This window comes from Sminthopsis crassicaudata, chromosome 3, assembly GCF_048593235.1.
Source record: "Sminthopsis crassicaudata isolate SCR6 chromosome 3, ASM4859323v1, whole genome shotgun sequence".
Lineage (NCBI taxonomy): Eukaryota > Metazoa > Chordata > Mammalia > Dasyuromorphia > Dasyuridae > Sminthopsis > Sminthopsis crassicaudata.
In genome coordinates, this window is record NC_133619.1 from 386802286 (window position 1) to 386824425 (window position 22140).

Genomic DNA, 22140 nt, shown 5'->3' on the forward strand with positions numbered 1-22140 from the left:
AGCAACAAATAACAACATACAAGAGGGCCGATTTAATTACATGCCAAAAAAGACAGACCAGCACCCTTACACTCAAAGCTCCCCTCTGTGGCTCCTTCATGCCCCATATGTTGCTAATAAAACTGTTTGAATCATACCTATGAGACAGTTTTACTGATATTGTATCAGATCCTTGTGTTCTTCACATGACATACGATGTCACTAGAACTATGGCAAATGCAAATTTTAAAAATGAATCCAATAGAAGTGTACATTATACATACAATATGCAGTATAGCACCTTGGATTGAAATTGCAATTTTATTAGTTGATCCTTTATACTGTAAAACATCAATTAAGTTCTAGGATGCTAATTTCACAGTGAAAACACATAATATTCAAAAGGCTAAGGAAAATCAAATTCAAGAAAGGAGGATTTTACCATGGTGCTATATAGCGAGAATAGGTGGGGCAAAATATTCCTCCAAAAGTCTGTAACATATTTATCTGTCAGTATTTATATAGTCCTGGGGAAAGTGGGTTCTAGCTTAGATAACCTGTGTGACAAAATGGTAATACACAGCTCTTAGAAATCCTATTGCTGAAGTCCTCAAATTATTCCCCTTAGATATGGTGAAATTTCCTGCTGGGTTTTTTTTTTGTTTTGTTTTGTTTTGTTTTAAGAGGGGATGGGGACAGTTTGAGGCAATGGGGTTAAATGACTTCCCCAGGATCACAGTTAATAAGAGTCAAGTATCTGAGGCCAGATTTTAAGTCAGGTCCACTGACTCCAGAGCCATTCATTGTACATCCAGCTGTCTGAGCTCTCTACCCTTCCCCCCCTTTCATAATGGGCTTTCAATATATAATGAATCTGCTTTCAACTTGTCAAGAATGACATCATTTGTTGTAAACAGAAGGTTATGGTGCTCATGGCAAGTCCTCTGGCCCTCAAAAATTCATAAAGTCTACTTTCCCTTAAGGGAGAAAGGGTCCCAAAAGGAAAGGAGACTGAATCCAGATTCGATACCCTGGGTTATGTCTCCTCCCAAGACTTATCCCCACATAGAGTCCTTCCAGGACGCTTAGTTTTTCTCTCTGCTAACCAAAATCTCTGGGTTCTGAACTGGCCCTCAGGTTTTACACAGGATCCTTGAGGATTTATCAAAGTGCCTCAGTTAATTTGAGCATTCTTCCTATTTAACAAAGAAAGACTTTTTTTCTGCAGTTAGTCTATAACCTATGTCTTATTGATTGATCAAGATGTGCTCTCACCTGGTTAAGATAGCAAGGAACAGCATTTTATTACTTTAAGTGGCTTGAGGTAACCAGATTGATTTATTCAATCAATCACCACCCTTACACTTACTGTTAATACTATAAATATTCTGGTCAGTTAACACCCATTTATTCAGGGATTACTGTGTGCCAGGCACAGTACTATCACTGTGTGATATCACAATTTACAAATCCCTTTGTAACAGCTCCTTTTAACAAAGTCTGGGCATGGAAGGGTTTTTGAGTAATCCAAGTAAGTATGAAGTTCTTTATGGATAAGCTTAAGTGTGGCAAGAGCTACACTTTCAGATTCAAAATGAATTGGCAATGTTTAGCCTTCAGAAAATTAAAAGAGAGACGACTAAAGGTCATGACAACCACCTTCAACTGACAGGTGATTCAAACATTAATAATGCTTCTAAGGGGAACTGCTTAAGGATGTTCTCCAAGGCAACTGCAAGAAGTTTTTTTTTAACATATAACATTATCGGTAAAATAAATCACCAGTACTAACTATTCATAGTAAGTACTAATAAACCCTCCAGTGGAATTTGACAACTTTCCCTATATAATCAGTGACATACCTCAATCACTTTACATAACCAACCCCTTCCCCTCCCCAACACCTCACACTTAAAAACACAAAATAAGTCACTTTTTGGATACCTGATTTTTTTCCCCTACAAATTACAGTTAGTGAAATAATAGTTTGAAATCATGCTGGTTTTTAAATAGAATAATGCACTGTTTCTCAAATTGTGGTCTGGAAGGTCCCTAAGGTTATTCTTATTTTAATAATAATAGTATGATGTTTTAATTTTTACTATAATAAATATCAGTACATATAACCCAGAAAAAAAAAAAGTTCATTGGGTTACAATAAAAATCTATAGATTAGAACCCACATAAATAAAAGCTACTCAAAAAGGTTTTTAAATGTAAAGGGGTTCTAGGATCAAAAAGCTTGAAAGCCACTGGAGAACTAAATTAGTGAGTTTGTAACAAAATCTACATAGGCCTGTTTAATATTTTCCTAATGAAAGGGTCCTGGTTGGGGTTGTGGGGAGGTATTAACCAACTCCAAACACAGGTAGTGAATGTATAAATAATTTCATCCTCTCCCAAACCTCCCCACCATGAACATGTTTAAAACAGCATAAATTTTGCATAAATTCAGAGCTAATGATTTTCATTATAGCTTTCTATCTAGAGTACTGGGTTTTAAGATTAATCCTAAAAGAATTGTACTTTTTTTTTCTGACAATAATGAGCGAACAAGCTAAAGCTTTGGTAATGTTATTCCCATATAATCGAAGTGCCAACTTAAGATATTTTTAAGGCAAAATTATGCCATATTTAAAAAAAAAAAAAAAACTAATATTTTAAACCAAATAAAACTACAAACCAAAGTTTTAAATGAACTTTCAGAAAAGTCACCTTTAGTGAAATGGCATAAAATTAAAACTTATTTTTCTGAAAAACATTATGAGAAAAGTATGGGAGCACTTAATGTAATCATATCCTTTTGAATCAAACTTTACCCTCTCCTCATCTTCTCCATTTAAAATGAGCTGTTCTTAACTTTATTCCTAATATTTAATCTGTTGCCATGGTGGGTCAATGTCAGTCTAGTACACCCTTTCTTTCCTCTGACATTGCCACCATTTTGGTGCTGATTAATCATCTCATGGCAGGACTAGTACAATAGTCTAATGGTGGATCTACCTCAAGCCTCTCCCAAGTCTCTAAGCCATCCTCCATTAAGCCACTAAAGTGATTTTTCTAAATCACAGGCCCAACCATCCCCTACTCAATAAACTACAGAGACTTCCTATAGTCTTCATGCCCCCTCTCCCCCTCCCCAAATCTCTCTACTTGGCATTCAAAGACATTTATAACCTAATCCCTCTTCTTTTCCACTCTTAGTCCCCTACATGTACTTCGATGGAATGACTCTGATCTCCTGATTACACCACAAACAAAACACTTCATCTCTCCATTTTGGCCTTTTTCACTCATCCCTGGAATGCTATTCTTCCTCATCTCCATCCATTAATTTCCCTAGCTTCCTTCAAGTCTCAATCCAGATCCCATGTTCCACAGGAAGACTTTCCCAACTCCTCTTCTCTCTGTTAATTATTTCCCTATGTAAACTGTACATATTTGTTTGCTTGTTGTCTCCCCCATTAGATTGTGAGCTTCCCGAGGGCAAAGATCATCCTTTGCTTCTTTTTTCTATCTTAGCACAGTGCTGGGCATAGAGTAGATACTTGATAAATGTTTACAGATTGAATGATATTAAAATAAATTTCTACAGATCACAATCACCAATCACTAGCAGAAGCATAAACATTCTCCATTCAATCCCACTGTTGTACCAAAGTGTGGGTACAATACCATCTGCCTAGAAATTCTACATACAGATTTTCACATTTCCGTTGGAAACATTTGCTAAGTGTCCACACAGTGTGAGGTACTAAAGGAGATACAAATATAATTAAGATTGCGTCCTTACCATCAAGGAATTGACTTGTCTAAAATGAGCAATTAGTTAAATTTAAGGATAAAACAAAAAAAATCCAAGAAAAACACTCATTCTTCTTTTTCTACAATATCAAGCAAGTCACTCAGCCTAACATTCTCCAAATCTATAAAACAGACAAGATCACCTTAATACTTGTCTGCTGTAAGAATCAATAAAAGTCACTATGGTACTCTGACAATCTGTAAGAAGAGAGCAATTCTAATTCAATTATCTATCATAATGAAGCAAAGTCCATGGTGCAAGTCCACATTTCATAAGCATGTATACAGAATACAGTATATTACAACTTAAAGTGGTGGCTTTTACAATTCTAAGAGGCTGGTACCCTATTTATAAACACCATTAAACAAAAGAGGAACCTGTCCACTAAAAGCTTCAGCAGTTATGGTCACATGGAAAGCACACCAAATTTAGAATAAGGAAGGACATGGGTTCAAATCTTGACTGTTATACATAAGTATATAGGATCCAAAGAAAGCCACTTCAGTCAGTCAACTAGCACCTATTCTGCTACTACTCCTAGGCACTGAGGTAAGAACTGAGGATACAAAGACAAGAAGTAAATGATACTTGCCCTCAAAGATCTTAAATTTTTCCCATATATAAATTGGGAATAATAATAATAACAACAACAACAGAAGTGGTAGACAAACAAAAAGGGTCTACTATTTGTCTTTGCAAGCTTTAATAAAAGCAACCAAAAGTGGAATCTATGAGACAATCAAATGATTTCAATAAAGAGGATAGCTTAAAGATCACATGCTATGTGACCGTAGACAAGACACTTAATCTCTCTAAATCCCACTTTTCTCGGTTGTAAAATGAAAAAAAAAACTAGACATGTGAGGTCTTCTAGGGATAAATCTATAATCATGACGGCCTCTATTTTGCAAATAAGGAAACAGAAGCACAAAGAGGTTACACATCTAACAGTCACAATATCTGATAGATAGTAAGGAGCCAGAATTCAAACCCAGAACCTTTTGACCCCAAATTTTCCTCAACAGCAAAAACATTTTTTTTAGTCTATGTACACTACATTACCTGACTAAACCCAGAAAATAGTATATACATACAGATACGTACTTGTTGAATATATAATTTTAACATAATAAATATATATAATATATATAATTGAAGATATAATAGTAGTTAAATTAATACATATTTATTAATAGTTAATATTTATATTTTTAATGGTAGTCATTACAGAATGTGATTTTATTCTTAAATTACACAGAGCTAGGGATAGTTGTAGAAAAACTACATGTAAGGGAGCTACTTCACCCCCAAAGAGTGGTAAGCAGCAGACTGCTTGCTCAACCTTTCATTTAAGCTTTGTCAGTTTTGGTAGACACAGTCCCCTTTTCCCCATACACACACACCAAAAGAACTCCTTTACCCTGAAACTACTTTTAGGAAAGGACTTTTTTAGTTCAAAACAAGAAATATTTTAAAACTTTACTTTCAGGGGCAGCTAGGTGGCACAGTGGATAGAGCACCAGCCTTGAATTCAGGATGATCTGATTTCAAATCTGGTCTCAGACACTTAACACTTCCTAACAGTGTGACCCTGGGCAAGTCACTGAACAAGTCACTGAACCCCAATTGCCTCAGCAAAAAGCAAAAAAAAAAACCCAAAAAACAAACAAACTTGGTTTCAGTATCCTTTCCTCAAAATCCTGAAATAATGCCTAGCAATCAGGAGATTTAAATAATTTGTGCTTTAATCTCTGCTTCTCTTATAGCTCTGTGATAGAGGTACTAATTAATAAGCAGTAAAATGGCCAAAGGGTATGTAACAGTAGAGGAGAAGAATGAGGAGGAAGAGGCATAAACTGGATAATCTGTCTCTAAGTAATTAACTGTTCTATAATGAACGAATCAAGTAGACTTTCAAAATAGTCAATGACAACTTTTATAGTCTAACTTGGAATTTGGTACCTGAGTGGGGGGTTTTGTTTGTGGTGATGGTAGTGGTTATTATTGTTTAAGACAGAAAGAATTATGAAAGAAAATAAAAAGGAAGTTCTGTGACCTTGTTAAAATATTATTTATGTTAGCTAGGTAAGAATTCTTATTGGCAAATAATTTAGAATCCTGTTAACAATAATCTGAGTTTAAATGAAATAGTTGAGCATAATGTCAACACAAACAATTTAATACTTAAAAATATTTTGAGGAAGAGAAAGTAGATGTTGAATAAGAAGCTATTAATGATGACATTTAGTTCTGTTTGTTGTGGTTTGGAAAGACACAATGGAGATAGCATTTTTAAAATATTCTAAGGAGATACACCTCTACTGGATCTATTTCCTGGAGGTCTGTCCTAACTCCCTGCCAGTCTATCATCAAAATGAATTTTTCTTGTCATACTTTTAACTTTGCACAAAGGCCTTGCTCACAAACTAGAAACAATCCTACTCATTCTGACTTGGTATGGAGCTCAGAACCTTAGAAAGAGATTAACAATGTCATCCAAGTAAACCTCTACATTCTAGTCAATTTAAATCTTAGAGGACAAAGCTGATAAAATGCTGATATTGGTAGGAACAACCACAGAGTCCAAAATTAATGGGACCCTAAATACTACCTCATAGTTATTTGTATACATAGTGTATGTCATCTTTCTACTGATCTTCCTCATCTCCCTAGAAGACAAAACTCTTGAGGTTAAAAACTATTTAATGATTCATTTTTTTTCCACCTGAGGCTGGGGTTAAGTGACTTGCCCAGGGTCACATAGCTAGGAAGTGTTAAGTGTCTGAGACCACATTTGAACTCGGTTCCTCCTGGTTTCAGGGCTGGCACTCTATCCACTGCACCACCTAGCTGCCCCAATGATTCATTTTTATCTTCATATCTCTAGCATCAAGCATTTTGGTACATAGAAAGATAATAAATGTGTGCTGATTGATGGATTCACCATATATTCCTATAGCTGAAAATGTCTAGAAAGCCTTACTGCTGCCCACTTCCAGGGACGATATGGATTAGATTGTGTGCTCTGTGAAGAACCTATTTGGTGACAACCAGCTCCAACAGGTCCAAGAAGTTAGCAAGTCAAGGCAAAAGGTAGCACTCCATGATAGTGATGATAATAAGGACCTGTAATTGTGTTACTACATTTCTTTTTTAAGTAGCAAAACCAGCGTCCCAGAATGGAAGGTACATTACAATTTGTGGTTATGCCTAGGAATCTCATAGAGTTCAGACCCTCAGAGAGAACAGATCTGACTTGTAATGACAGAATCAGAAGGTCACAATCGGGCCCCTTCTTGTTCCCTTCTTGCACTTACACTTCAGAAAAACTAGACGAGTTGCTCTTCCCTGTATATTACTTTTCATTTTCAGTCTACTGGCCTTTGAACAGGTTTTCCCCATTTCTGAAATGTTCTACCTCCTCACCTGTGCTTCTTCTAACCAGTGCCCTTCAAAGCTCAGCTCAAATATTACCTACTACAAAAGACCCTCCATATGCAACATCCGGGACAGCCAAAATATTCACTTTAGAGGTAGCCATATAAGCTGTGAACTGACAGCACATCTACTTCAATGAATTTAAATCAGTCAAAAAGATCAATCCATATATTTTTTGCATCTATACTATAAATTCTATCTTATTCTTTAATATGCACGGCTAAACTGATAATTTTGTAATTTTGAGGTCCTCTAGGTTAGTTTCTCCTTTCAACATGTAATTATATCTAGGTCCCAATTAGTGTGAATAATGTATCCTCTGAAGTGATTAGATTATTCATATGGACACAGTATATTGCCAAATCAAAAACAATTACATAATTATAAGTTCAAGTAGTACAAATCCAAAAATATTTTTTCACATTAGAGGCTTGATTATTAGTACTAATCAGGACCTACCAGTATACTAGGATCCTGAAAGGCTAAACAGACTTTGACATGATCACATGGACACTAAATAATGGGGTCAGGTTTAGAACACAGGACCTCTGATTCCAGATTCAGTACCACACTGAGCCACCACATTACAATACTGGCTAAGAGCAGAGTGGAAAGGCAGGATATTTGCTCTGGTAATACTACGCACTTTTGGATATGAATGATATTTACCATGGAACTCAGTGTTATTTGGCTCCCAGGTAATTCCAGTTGGCCTCTATGGTTGGCAGCTGAGTAAGTACTTGGAAACAGAACTATAGACAATAAGGGTACAGAACATGATTTATTTCAACTGGTATTGGATTAGCAAGCATATTTCAAGAATCCCAGGAATCAAAGATAAATGAATGGCATAGAAAATAAGATTTTGTGATGCTTCTCCAAGTAGAAAACTGGTTTTTGTAAGTGAGGCTCCGTTGGAGAATTGTCAATTGTTTTTTTATCACCACTGTGGAACACTGCCACAAGACCATTTTCACAATGAGCAAGGTTATAGCATAAGGTTGAAGACCCTTATGTCCCCTGAGGGCCCAGTCACAAAGTCTGCCATAGTGCAAGAGTTATAAAACAAAAGGCAAATAGAATTAACTGGCAAGACAAGGCTCTATTGGGTCCAGGCAATGGTGATTCCACAGGGAGCTCCATTACATAAGCATCTTTTTGTTTCTCCTCTTCCTTATATCATGGTGTCTCTTGGCCAGGCAGTTCATGGTGAGTGAATGAATAATTGAATGAGTTACTGAAATGCCTCTTATGAGACACTTAGCCATATGCCAAGGGATAGGAGACAAAAGGACCATTTCTGCTTTAAAGAAGCTTACATTCTAATAGGTAAAGATAATTCATCAGGTGGAAAGACAGAAAGAAGAGAGAGAAGGCAGATATCTTTTTTACTGTCATTTCCACTTTTGAAGTCGCATCGTTTTGACCTGACAATGCCATTTTAACCATGCCATGACAAGAAATTACTTTTCCAGGTCTTCATTAGCTAGTGAAAAAGCAGGAGTCAGAATCTCTAGAGGATTTGTTCCCCTAGACAATAGTTTGAGAGTGAGGAAAAGGGAGAGGAAGCTGTTATTACTAGGGATAGCGGATCCTGTCTACCTCTATCAGGGTGCATGGGAAGGGGATGGCAATAGTTTTGCCCAAATGGCACATGCCATCTCCATTTTAGGCCTTGTTGGGGTGGCGAGCTTGCCTGGAGTAGCAGAGGCCTCAGCCAAACAGCTAGACTGCTCCTCAGGGACTATTCATAGCTAAGTCCTTCTCCTCTCACAGAAAACCCCCTTCCCTTTTCCAGTTTTCTAAGCATTTTATCACAATTTACATGAATATCTTAATATGATTGGATAGCACCATTACTACCTGTATCTAGTTCCATGAAAAGACAAGCAGGATTTCCCCACCAGGTCTGGCTGCAGAATTTCCTCAGATTCCAGACTGCTGTCTGAGGGTGGGAAAGTGCTGGGTCAGACAACTCTTATTGATTATTAGGTATTTATGGTTGTTGTAAACCTGGACTAAGGTCTAAAAGGTATAGTCAGTAATTAACTCCCACTTTGGAGGGTGTTGTCAAAGGCTGTCCAGGACTCATCACTCCTTTCTCATCTCAGTTTACTTCAATAGTTTCCTAACTGGTCTCTCTGATCTTTCTAAATTCAGTCTCACACATCTGAGATATATATATATATATATATATTTTTTAAAATCAGACCAAAGCTTTTATTCATTCATTTCTTGCATTTAAAATATTCCTCACTGACATCTTTGGCTTGAGATTTCTTGCCATAGTCCTTAACAACAATGCAACTGCAGCCAACCGCTTTATGGGTTTTCCCTCTCTGTCAGTTTTACAGTGGCCTACCCGTTCCCCCAGCTTTTTGTTGTCATCAACCTTGATCAAACTGATTTGGTGTTCAAAACACAGGGCCTCAACCAACTTTACATACATAGGTTCATCGTAGTTGGAAGCAGGAATACAAAGATGGGCTTGGCGTGCATCCAGGGCTTTGGCAGCTTCACGAATTCCACGCACTGAGCCATGATGGATGAGTGTCGTCTTCAGCACTTTCTTAGAGAGGAGTGCTAACCGTCCATTATACCTCTAGCAGCAATGCCTTCCTTAGCCATGGCAGCAGTTGGTGGGTGAAGCTAAATTTTGAAACTACCTGGGAGCCTCTGGCTCTACTTAGCGGCCACAGGGAAAGAGCATCTGATATTCTTAAGTATAAACTGGACTATGTCACTCCACTCCCTACTAAAGAAACCTCAGTAGATCCCTACTGCCTCCAGGATCCATAAACTATTCATTTTGGCAGTTAACACTTTAAAATCTGGCTCCAACTTAAATTTTTAGGCTTGACTACACTTACTTCTTTTCATGGACTTACACTCCTTACTGTTTCCTGGATACTCTACTTACTCTTTCCAGGCTTTGCACAGATTGTTTGCACAATCTAAATGTCTAAAATGTTCTTTCCTCCTCAGAACTACATCTTGGAACATGAGGCCTCCCCTCAAGCCTCAGTTCAAGCATCACCTCCGAAGGGACTTTTTCTGCTCAGATCCAAGCGAGTCACAGGTAACAATCTGTTCTGCAGTCAGAAGATAGTTATAGTAGTATTAGAATCCATGAATTTTACAGAATATCTACCTCAGAGTACTTAAATTAGTCAAATGCATCCATCTGTTTTTTGCCTGCATACTTCAAACTCTTAGCCTTTATTATTCTTGAATTATACAATGAAAATAATCTTCATAATATGATTATAAAGTCATCAATTCTCTCACTCTCTGGATTGTACCTTGTGTTTATTTGTATATTTTCTATTTATTCACTGGCTTTCATGTTATTTTTGCTCAATAGAATGGTAGTTCCTTGATGATGATAATAATTTTGTTCTTGTCATAATTCTCCCTCACCCCCAACACCTGGCTCCAATGCTGGCACACAGTTGTTATTTAACAAATACTTATCTGAAAAGACATTGAAATGAATTACTACTAAAGAGGAGAAAATATGTATGTCCATTACGAGAATTTAAAACTTACAATGGAAACAATATTACTCTGTGGAACTAAATAGATATATGGTTCCAAAAGCTGAACTATGTGGGAAAGTTCATTTAATGAGATAAAAAGACAATTTTAAATCACAAACTTAGTAGCAGTTCAGAAAAACTAGTTCTGTGAAAAAGCTAAAGAACATAAACTACTATGTAGTTATTATTTTGTTGCTTTGCACATTTTATCTGATGTGAGAGCTGCCACAACCCCAAATCAAAATGGTACTTAAAACATGTAAAAGCAAAAGGAGAATACTGTAGTACATCTCATCCTAGTCAAAGCTGCGGGAGAGGGGAGAATGTTGCAATTTGTTAAATGGCAAACAATACATTGGGTCAAATACTCTTACACATATTTAAACAAAGAGGTGAATTCAAGATTTGATCAATGTAAAAGGCAGTTCTCATTTGGAAAGAATACTTTGCAATATTCATTACAAAGAATACTACTGATGTGTATTGTGGTCCCTTTAAGACTAGTCCTTTCAGATTGATTTATTCCTTTCTGATTCCCAATCCCCCATGGCTGAAGAAACTAGGACCTCTGATTCACAAATCCTGGTCAAAAGCACCCTTTTGAATTCCAATAGGAGATATCAGGGCTCTCCCAGCCCCCATCAAACTCTGAGCCAATTTGGTGTGTCCCAGCCCCATTCTAATGATCTGCTCAGGTTTCCCAACCCCCACCTAGCAATTCCAGCCCTCACTGAAACTCAGCAAGGAACCAAATTGGGACTCCACCCACAAGCCCCTTTAGCTATAAAAGAGCTGGAGTCCTCTCTTTGCAGAGGTCCCAACCACGTCAGCTTTATGCCTGGCATGCCAAGGATCTCTGCCCACTGGAACCCTGGTTCTGATGCCTTTTATCTCTACTTTTACCTTTTGCTAACTAGACTTTAACCTTACTTCCAAACCCCATAATAAACCTCTTTTATCAATCTAGGTTTCCAGGTCTGTAAATTCCTTTACAGGGGACTCTGTGCCACCACTAGACCTCATTTAACTCTGTATCCTTGTGCTGAATCAAAGGGGTTGCAGGGGAGCTATTTGACTCCCTGTACCCAGAACCTGACACTAGACCTCAATTAACCCTAATTTCGTTTAGGAACCCTCAATTCTAAATCTCATCACTACTACAAAGAAAGGAAAGAAAGGAAAAGAAAGGAGAAAGGAGAGGAAAGATAAAAGGAGAGGGGAAGTTCTAATGAAGTTCACAGGCCAGGATCATCGGAAGCAGGCATGAGAACTTCGACACAACAATAGAAAACTATTTTAATTTTAAACACAATTTTTATTAAAATTTCAAATAATTTAGAAACACCATTATGAGAACTACTACATAATGAAAAAACAAATAATTTACACTAAATAGGCATGTAGATTTAAAGTTCTGTCAAACAGCAAAAGTAAGGTACATATTTAGAGAGAACTAATTCACCCAAGAAATCATAAAGAAGAAAAAGTAGCAAGTGGGTAATATTAGTGCTAGTATTACACTGCATTTAATAAATCAGTCACTTTTGCAAGGATGTGCATTCTTTTGATAACAATCTCTGATTGGTATTCATTTCACTAAAAAAAAATTTTTTTTGATAGACTAGAATTAATCTCCAAAATGGAAACATATATTTTATTTCCTAGACAATAAAATCCAGAACAAATATACTGAATCTTACTATGAAAAACAAAGATGATTTAAATGGTTTTCCTCCCTTTCATTTAATTAATTACTAGTGAGTAACACATTTGAACTCCAGATGATCAGTGCAAAGTGATTCATGCAAATCAATGGTAAGGAGATGAGTTTTAGGATCATAAGGGCTGGAATTGTAGGCTAGAGCCAAATTATGGAGAGCCTTGATTGTTTTGAAACTCATTTTTGTTCCTACACACTTGATATACTAGAGAACAATCTGAGATCTGAGATTATATTTTGTTTGCTTTCACATGATTTTGTCCCTGAGAACACAGAAAACCTCATACTAACTCAAAAACTGCAACTCTTCCAAAGTCTACTTCTATGAGCAAACTTTAGGTCTTTTTCAAGGTAAATTACCATGCTAAATTATCTTCTGGTACAGAAAAACTTGTGGGCTGAGGAAGGATGGTTCCCTGCCTACCCACCTCCATCTACCATGGCCAATGCCTATAGCCTGGTATTGTAGTCCACCAAGGGAACGAACCATCTCACCTACAGTGACGTGACTTTACCAGCCCTAGAACTGTGAGAATCAGGACACAAATCAAACCCAAGCACTGTAGTTTTTATGTATTTCTTAAACATTCACATGCATAAAACATTAATTTATTAGGTTCCTATCTTTTTTTAACGTGTCACTGATGAAGTCTTTTAATGTTTTTCTCCTAACTTTCTTTCTCTTCTAAAACCTTGTGATTTTTATTGTATGATTTTGTATAACATGATAATTTCTAGGAACACATATGTTGTGCAGAATTGACTATCTCAAATAGTATCAAATTCCTAAATAAATATGTTTACTTATGCCAGGAATGCAGGGCTGGTTTAATATTAGGAAAACTATTAGTATAATTGACCATATTAATAATCAAATTAATAAAAACCATATGATCATCTCAACAGATGCAGAAAAAGCATGATAAAATACAACATCCATTCCTACTAAAAACGCTTGAAAGTATAGGAATAAATGAACTATTCCTTAAAATAGTCAGGAACATATAATTAAGACCATCAGTAAGCATAATATCTAATGGAGATAAAATGGAACCTTTCCCAGTAAGATCAGGAGTGAAACAAGGTTGCCCACCATCACCATCACTATTCAATGTTGTATTAGAAATGCTAGCCTCGGAAATAAGAGTCGAGAAAGAGATTAAAGGAATAAGAGTAGGTAATGAGGAAATCAAACTGTCACTCTTTGCAGATGATATAATGGTATACTTAGAGAACCCCAGAGATTCTAATAAAAAGTTATTAGAAATAATTCACAACTTTAGCAAAGTTGCTGGATACAAAATAAATCCACATAAATTCTCAGCATTTTTATATATCACCAACAAAATGCAACATCAAGAGATACATTCAAAATTCAAAAAAATGTTGAGAGTATAAAATATTTGGGAATCCATCTACCAAAGAAAAGTCAGGAATTATATGAGCAAAATTACAAAACACTTGGTACAAAAATAAAGTCAGATTTAAATAATTGGAAAGACATTCAGTGCTTGAGGATAGGCCAAACAAATATAATAAAGATGACAATACTCCCCAAACTAATCTATTTATTTAGTGCTATACCAATCAGACTCCCAAGAAACTATTTTAATGACCTAGAAAAAATAACAACAAAATTCATATGTAAGAATAAAAGGTCGAGAATTTCAAGGGAATTAATGAAAAAATAGTCAGATGAAGGTGGTCTAGGTGTACCTGATCTAAAGTTATATTATAAAGCATTTGGTATTGGCTAAGAAATAGACTAGTCGATCAGTGGAACAGATTAGGTACAAAGGACAAAACAGGGTACAACTATAGCAATCTAGTGTTTGACAAACCCAAAGATACCAACATTAGGGATAAAAATTCATTATTTGAAAAAAACTGTTGGGAAAATTGGAAATTAGTATGGCAGAAATTAGATATGGACCCACACTTAATACCATATACCAAGATAAGATCAAAATGGGTCCATGATTTAGGCATAAAGAATGAGATCATAAATAGATTAGAGAAACAGAAAATAGTCTACCTCTCAGACCTGTGGAGGAGGAAGAAATTTATGGCCAAAGGAGAACTAGAGATCATTACTGATCACAAAATAGAAGATTTTGATTACATCAAATTAAAAAGCTTTTGTACAAACAAAACTAATGCAAACAAGATTAAAAGGAAGTAACAAATTGGGAAAATATTTTTACAGTTAAAGGTTTTGATAAAGGCCTCATTTCCAAAATCTATAGAAAATTGACCCTAATTTATAAGAAATCAAACAATTCTCCAATTGATAAATGGTCAAAGGATATGAACAATTTTCAGATGATGAAATTGAAACTATTTCCACTCATATGAGTGTTCCAAATCACTACTGATCAGAGAAATGCAAACTAAGACAACTCTGAGATACCACTACACACCTGTCAGATTGGCTAAGATGACAGGAAAAGATAATGATGAATGTTGGAGGCGCTGTGGGAAAATTGGGACACTGATACATTGTTGGTGGAGTTGTGAAAGAATCTAGCCATTCTGGAGAGCAATTTGGAACTATGCCCAAAAAGTTATCAAACTGTGCATACCCTTTGATCTAGCAGTGCTACTACTGGGCTTATATCCCAAAGAAATACTAAATATGAGAAAGGGACCTGTATGTGCCAAAATGTTTGTGGCAGCCCTTTTTGTAGTGACTAAAAACTGGAAAATGAATGGATGTCTATCAATTGGAAATGGTTGGGTAAATTATGGTATATGAAGGTTATGGAATATTATTGCTCTGTAAGAAATAACCAACAAGATGAATACAGAGAGGTTTGGAGAGACTTACATGAACTGATGCTGAGTGAAATGAGCAGAACCAGAAGATCATTATACACTTCAACAACAATACTGTATGAAGATATATTCTGATGGAAGTGGATATCTTCAACATAAAGAAGATTCAACTCACTTCGAGTTGATCAATGATGGACAGAAACAACTACACCCAGAGAAGGAACACTGGGAAGTGAATGTAAATTGTTAGCACTACTGTCTATCTACCCAGGTTACTTATACCTTCGGAATCCAATACTTAACGTGCAACAAGAAAATTGGATTTACACACATATATTGTATCTAGGTTATACTGTAACACATGTAAAATGTATGGGATTGCCTGTCATCTAGGGGAGGGAGTAGAGGGAGGGAGGGGAAAATTTGGAAAAATGAATACAAGGGATAATGTTATAAAAAAAAATTACTCATGCATATGTACTGTCAAAAAAAGTTATAATTATAAAATTAATAAAAAGAAAAGAAATATGTTTGTGCAATGTAGCACAGAGGGAAATAATATGGGGGTAAGTATTGGGCAAATATAATTTTTATTTTTAGAATCTTAACCTGTATGTTTTTGAGGAATAGGTAGCAAATATTTTAGAACCAAAACTTACTGCCTAAAACAATTTACAAAGAGTCCTCTTATCAAAACAACAATCTTGGAACAATCCATAGACTTTTCAGTATATTCAAATCATGAGACTGACTTACTAAATTAAACTATTTTACCTGAAAAGGGGAGCTATCAGGAATGGAGCTCAACTCTTAACAATGAAACTTGTTACAAGAAATGGAGTGCATTTTCATTTGCACTGGATCTAATCTAAATAGGAAAAAAAAAAAAAAAAAAAAAGAACTCAGAAATGGGATGTCCTTTCTAAAACCTTAAGGTTTGGTCAATGGTTTGAATTTATTTGTCATGGCAGCACTGGGAAATGACCCTCAAAACAGCTAAAGAACTTAAGAATATAAAGAGTGTGAATGTATACACACATTAAAATGGCATATTTTTGTGGTTTTGAACATATTTTCTTGCCAAATACCTCTGCTAAATATTCTCTCTAAAATTGTACATGAAGCAACTTATTTGTATTTTATGTGATTTTTTTTTTAGGAGAAATTTTTTTTTAAAAATAGTATTTTAGGAACTAGACTCCTACTCCATTATACTTTTTCCCTTTCTTTTGAGTATCCGAGCTTCTCTTACAGTGTTTATATAGAGATTTTCCTAATTTAGTATTCCTGGTAATATTTTGGGGAAGTGAAGGAGAAAGGAGCTGCTAAGGAAGTTTATCAGAGCAGATTAATCTGAGGCGTTACCCAACCAACTTGATATGATACACAGTATGGCAGTTTTTTTGGGAGACATTGAATGGGTACCTCCCCAAATAGGAAGATACCTGCACGGCCTGAAGAATATATGGCTGATTGGGTGTCATGGAGAATAGACCCCTGTCAGACTAACAATTATTTTACTATAACCAATTTTATTATTTACAGTTGATTATCTAAGCCAAACTTCTTCCCTGAATTCTGTTTCACTCTCCCTCTTACTGCTTGTCTTTCAGTCATCTCATAGTTTATCAGAAACTCTACCAGAAGATTAAATAGGAAATAATAAAAATGTCAATCTATATCAAGTTTTAAAGAACTAGAAATAAATCCAAATTAACTGACATCAAGTTTTGACAATTCTAACTCATCCCTAGTTTAAAAACTTGGTAAATGAAAGAAATGACTATGATAATGAGTAATTATTGAGGCAAAGTAGTGAGTAGAAACCTGGACATGGAGTTAGGAAGATATAAATTGAAATCTCACCTTGACAAAAATCTTGTAATTATGTACAAGCCACTCAACTTTGGAGAGTCTTGGATTCATTTATAAAATTATATATATAAAGCATAAATGAGATACTATATATAAAGTGCATAAGTCCCTGCAAACTTGGTGTTACGGAATAGAATGCTGAACCTGGAGTCTGGAAATTCTAAAATTCAAATTCAGCCTCAAATCCTTATTCCCTTCCTTCCTTTCTTATTCCTTCCATCATTCTTTCTTCTTTTCTTCCTTCTTTCCCCTCTTCCCCCTTCCTTACTTGCTTTTTCTCCTTCCCCCCCCCCCCCCAACTATCATGGAAAATGAAGTGTTCATTGCCATGGAAGCTTTGGGGACTACTCTATAGAAAATTTTATAGTACTTTTTTTTTTATTCTGCTACTACCATTCTGTTTCCTTACTAGGAAAAAGAAAAAAGATTACTTTAGCCTAAACTCAAGAATATATTACCACCAATAATGGAACATTAAGTTTTAAAGTAACTTCAATGAGAAAAAAATTTTCACTACGAAACTTTGCCTTCTGGGACACTATACACCACTCATTTCCTTACCCTGCTGTGAGGAATTCCTTTTTCTCAAAGTTGTCCTGGACATGAAAGGAGTAATCTTAGGTGTTGTACCATATCCTGAAATGAACCAGAACCAGAAAAGAAAAACAAAATATTAAGGCTGGGCTCTGGATCTGTTTGTAGCAAGCTTTGCAACTATTGCTCAGGAACACTGTAATATAATCCATACATCAATACTAGAAACAAAATGCAATGATTTCAAAAGCAAAAAAATCAGATAATCTAAAGGACACACACTCTCGATATATTTAAAGACCAAACAAGTGATGCTTAGGGAGGAGGAAAGGCAGATAGACAAACAAAAGAAAAAACCAGTAATATCTTATTTAATATTTCCCTTAAATGCTGGCCTAATGGGGTAGGAGGATGGAATAAATATGTTTTTTTTTAATATGCAAATATCTAATCTTAACAGAAGTTTAGTTTATGTCACCTAGTTGTACAAAATGAGCAAATTCCATGCTGAACTGGGAAATATTGCTTTACAGCCTAATTTACCTTCTATATTTAAAGTTTATTATTCTATATTCTACAAATGTAGAATAATACCTTTTCTATTTATTCTAGCTGGTCATGTAATAGATAGAGTACTAGTCCTTGAGTCAGAAGATCTGAGTTCAAATCCAGCCTCAGACACTTATTTAACCATGTAAACCTTGATAAGTCATTTAATCTCAGGTTCTTCTTAGTTTCCTCAACTATAAAACAGGGACAATAATACACCTAACACATGATTATTGAGAGATTCAAATGAGATATTTCTAAAATACTTAGCACAGTATCTAAAACATACTAGGTATTTAGGTAATTTTTGCTTTCTTCCCCCCCCCCCTTATTTTTATTCATGCCTTATCTCTCTACTTAAAGCATGAAACTCGTAGAGAACAGAAATCATTGATATTTTATGAATGAACAAATATCTCCTCTGTTTGCTAAACTATAACTATCCTGCAGGCAGGGAAGCCATATCTTATACTTCTCTTGAATCTAGTTCTAAGAATATCAAGCATGGCACTGCTGGTTATCAGAATTACTTAACCTTAGGGATCATTTCTCAAAAGCATTCATTTGATTTTCTATATATCTTCTTTCAAGAAAACAGCTAAGAATATTGAATCTAAGAAATAAATATTCCTAGGACAGTCAGAGATTGAATTCCTAATGATATGACATATATAGCTGTAACTAGAAATTTTGGTCCATGGGGAAAGCAACATAAAACCTACTCTCAAATCAATTTTGAGATCCATTATGTGAAAATAATAAATTGTAAGAGGGACTACAGGACATAAGTCATGAGATAGTCCCCTCACCCCACAGAAGAGAAAGAGCAGATTTAAGATATCTTGATAATCTTGCTGTGTTAAATACAGTTTTTCTACATTACTGACATCTAAGTGATATCAAATTTAAAATTCCATAATCTTTTCTTGTGCTTTCAGAAAAGAAGTTTTTCTAGCATAGATTTTCACTGTCCAAAAGAAATCTGATAGTTCTGGTCCCATTGTGAGGAGATGAATATTCTTTTGCAAAGCCTCATTTGGCTCAGGGATAATTCTGATATTTTTATTTAATTCATTATTTTAAATTTTTGTACGCTATAATTTTCAGTGCTCTGGGGGCAAAGACTCAGTCTCTATACTCTAATTATGACATGTAAGTAACTTAAACTTACAAATATACATTAAAAGATGACAAAAAACCTACATCGAATATCTCTAATTTTCACATTTCTTTGTAAAACTTGGGGACAGGCATAATTTCATTGTGATAAGAAATTTATTGGAGGGGAAAATCCTTCTATCAATGCACCTTCTTTGCAACACAAAATCTTGAGTAATTCCCTGGAGGAATAAAAATTTCCATTTAAAATCTCTAAAAAACAAGGCATATCTAAAGACAAGGAACATTTATTTGTATTATATATAATACTGATCTAAATAGGAATTGCCTTGAATGGTAACCCAGTTCCTCATTCCCCCCCCAAATTTTCTTTGAATGGAAAAAAAAAATTTGTATGAACTAAAAAAAAAACCAAAAAAACAAACAAAAAAAAAAACACTAATTATTTGTCCAACAACAAACAAACAAACAATCTATAGAGTATGGACTATAGTCCATTTGATTTTGGCTAATTATATATATATATATATATATATATATATAAAATATAATATATATATAATATACATATATATGTAATATATATATAGTCCATATGATTTGGCTAATATGATCAGCCAAAATTTACAAGTCAATGAAATTTCCAAGGATTTTTTTAAGCTTTAATAAGTTGGCCATTTTACCCTATTGTACATGAAATTCTTGAACAGTAAAAAGTTCTAAAAGGAACTAAATGGTTTTAGGTATTTGAACAAGGCCTGTATGGCCATATGAGCAGCTATGGATACACATAGTCTATAATTCTGTATCATCAACATGAAAAAATGGTATTACTAATCTAGCATCAGGAGGGCACCAGCAATGGTCATAAGCTTGAAGCTGAGCTATCTCTTCTTTTCTAAGAATCTTTGTAAACAAATGGAGGACATATGAAGATAACGTATACAGAGAAAAAGAGTAATGGGTACCATGAAAGAGTAGCTTACATTGGATATGGTTTGAAGACATGACTCATTAAACTACAATGTTTTAATCAAATAAGAATTAATCTCTATATAAAATAATATGCATATGAATGCACAGGCTTGATCAAATAAGATTTACATCTGGAAGGGCCCTTAGAAAGTTCATCTAAAGCAAGCCCTCCATTTTGCAGATAAGGAAACTGAGGACTCATCAAGGATCACAAATCTAGCAAGTAACAAAATTAGGATTTGAACCAAAATCCTTTAAATTAAAACCTATTGATACTTTACTTCAAACCACAATCAAGAGATGTAAGCATTTAAGAGCTCTCCCTATAAAACTCTTACCTTTTAAAGCTTATGAGCTTGAATTAACCTTTAAGAAACAACACTAAGCCATTTTTTGCTTCCATACTTTTTTTTACAAACACAGGAAAACAATAAAAACGATAATTAATATTTAAGGTTTTCAAAGCATTTTACACATATTATTTGATCCTCACAATAATTATTATGTTATAATAATTTTATACCCATTTTACAGACAAGGAAATGAAGCAGGAAGGTAAGTGGTCTGCTCAGAGCCACACAGTATCTAAGGCAGGACTCAAATTCAGATCTTCATAATAACAATTATAATACTTTACAACTGCATTGCGCATTGTAATTTACAAAGAGCTTTAACATATATTACCTCATTTAAAGTCATTCTAATTCTAGATAAGATTGCATTGACAAATATTCTGGGCTCAGTTACTTTTGGTTGGCTAACAATTTTAAGTAGTTGAGAGTCAATTCAATCCAATTAATTTTTAAGAGTTTACAAGGCTCCTTGGTACATAATAGGGAAACTACAAAAGATGGGAGAAAAAATACATCTCCTTCCTATTTTCAAAGCTACTGAAATATTTTTATGCAGTAAAAATGTAATGAGTGCCTTTTAATATTCTAAATGTCATCAAAGAAAGCAATCCAATAATTTCTGTCATGTGACTTGGGGGAAGGGGCTTGGCAATCGAAGTTAAGTGACTTGCCTAGGTCACACAGCTACTATTAATCCAGATTTGAATTCAGATCCCCATAATTCCAGTGCTAAATCCACTATGTCACCTAGCTACCCCTGGCATTAAAAAAAATAATAAATTTAATAAGTTTAGAAATATATCATAATTAAAATTTTACTATGGGAAATAAGTAATGGGAATGAATCTCGTGTTGCCATAGGTCTCTGAAGATTGGTTGGTAGCTATTATTTGAAATGACATTCTCTCAATATTCTACACCAGTTTGTCACCCTTACCAATAAGCTTTTCACTTATTCAATTATGTAGAATTACCAACCTGTATATTCATTACTTATATTAAGCTGCTATATTAAACTAAACAAGCAATTTCATGGGTCTGGATCCCTTCACTAACAAAGATATTATAATTGTACTTAGTTTTATCAAGTCCTCTACTGTTCAGTTATGGGAGCAACAATTTAAAGATAGGCAGTGATAACTTGGGAAAGGTCAAGAAAAGATCATAAACTCTTTGAGAGCAGGGGCCATGTTTTAAAATTCTTTGCATTACTCAATCACACCCTAATTCAGGTGAACTTCACGTTGGAGATGTATTAAATGCACAGATAACTAATAAATATTGGAAAATAAATTAGATTTTTCCCTCTCCATTTTTCAGGAGTCACTTTATTGCTCATTTCTTTGAGAAGGTAGAAGGACAGTAGAGGAATGAGTCCATATCAAAGAATGTCAAAAAAAAAATCTGTTCTAGTTATCAGAAAAGAAAAAGGGGAGGAGGGAAGAAAAACACAATAAATATCTTCAAGTATTTTAAGGT

The 22140-nt window shown here is 34.9% G+C and overlaps 1 protein-coding gene and 1 pseudogene across 16 annotated transcripts in view; both read right to left on the reverse strand.

The window, feature by feature from the left end:
- Nucleotides 1–22140, reverse strand: part of GTDC1 (glycosyltransferase like domain containing 1) — a 564348-nt gene that overhangs the window by 509436 nt on the left and 32772 nt on the right. For 12 of the 16 annotated variants that reach the window (XM_074302060.1, XM_074302050.1, XM_074302045.1 and 9 more), the window contains exon 3: nucleotides 17693–17767. The exons of 3 other annotated variants lie outside the window; for them this stretch is intronic. The gene's annotated coding sequence lies outside the window, so the exon portion shown is untranslated. Of the gene's footprint in view, nucleotides 1–16030; nucleotides 16125–17692; nucleotides 17768–22140 lie in introns of all 16 variants that reach the window. One more of the 16 variants, XM_074302054.1, reaches the window with a different exon arrangement.
- On the reverse strand, nucleotides 2700–16021 carry LOC141562023 (small ribosomal subunit protein eS12-like; annotated as a pseudogene).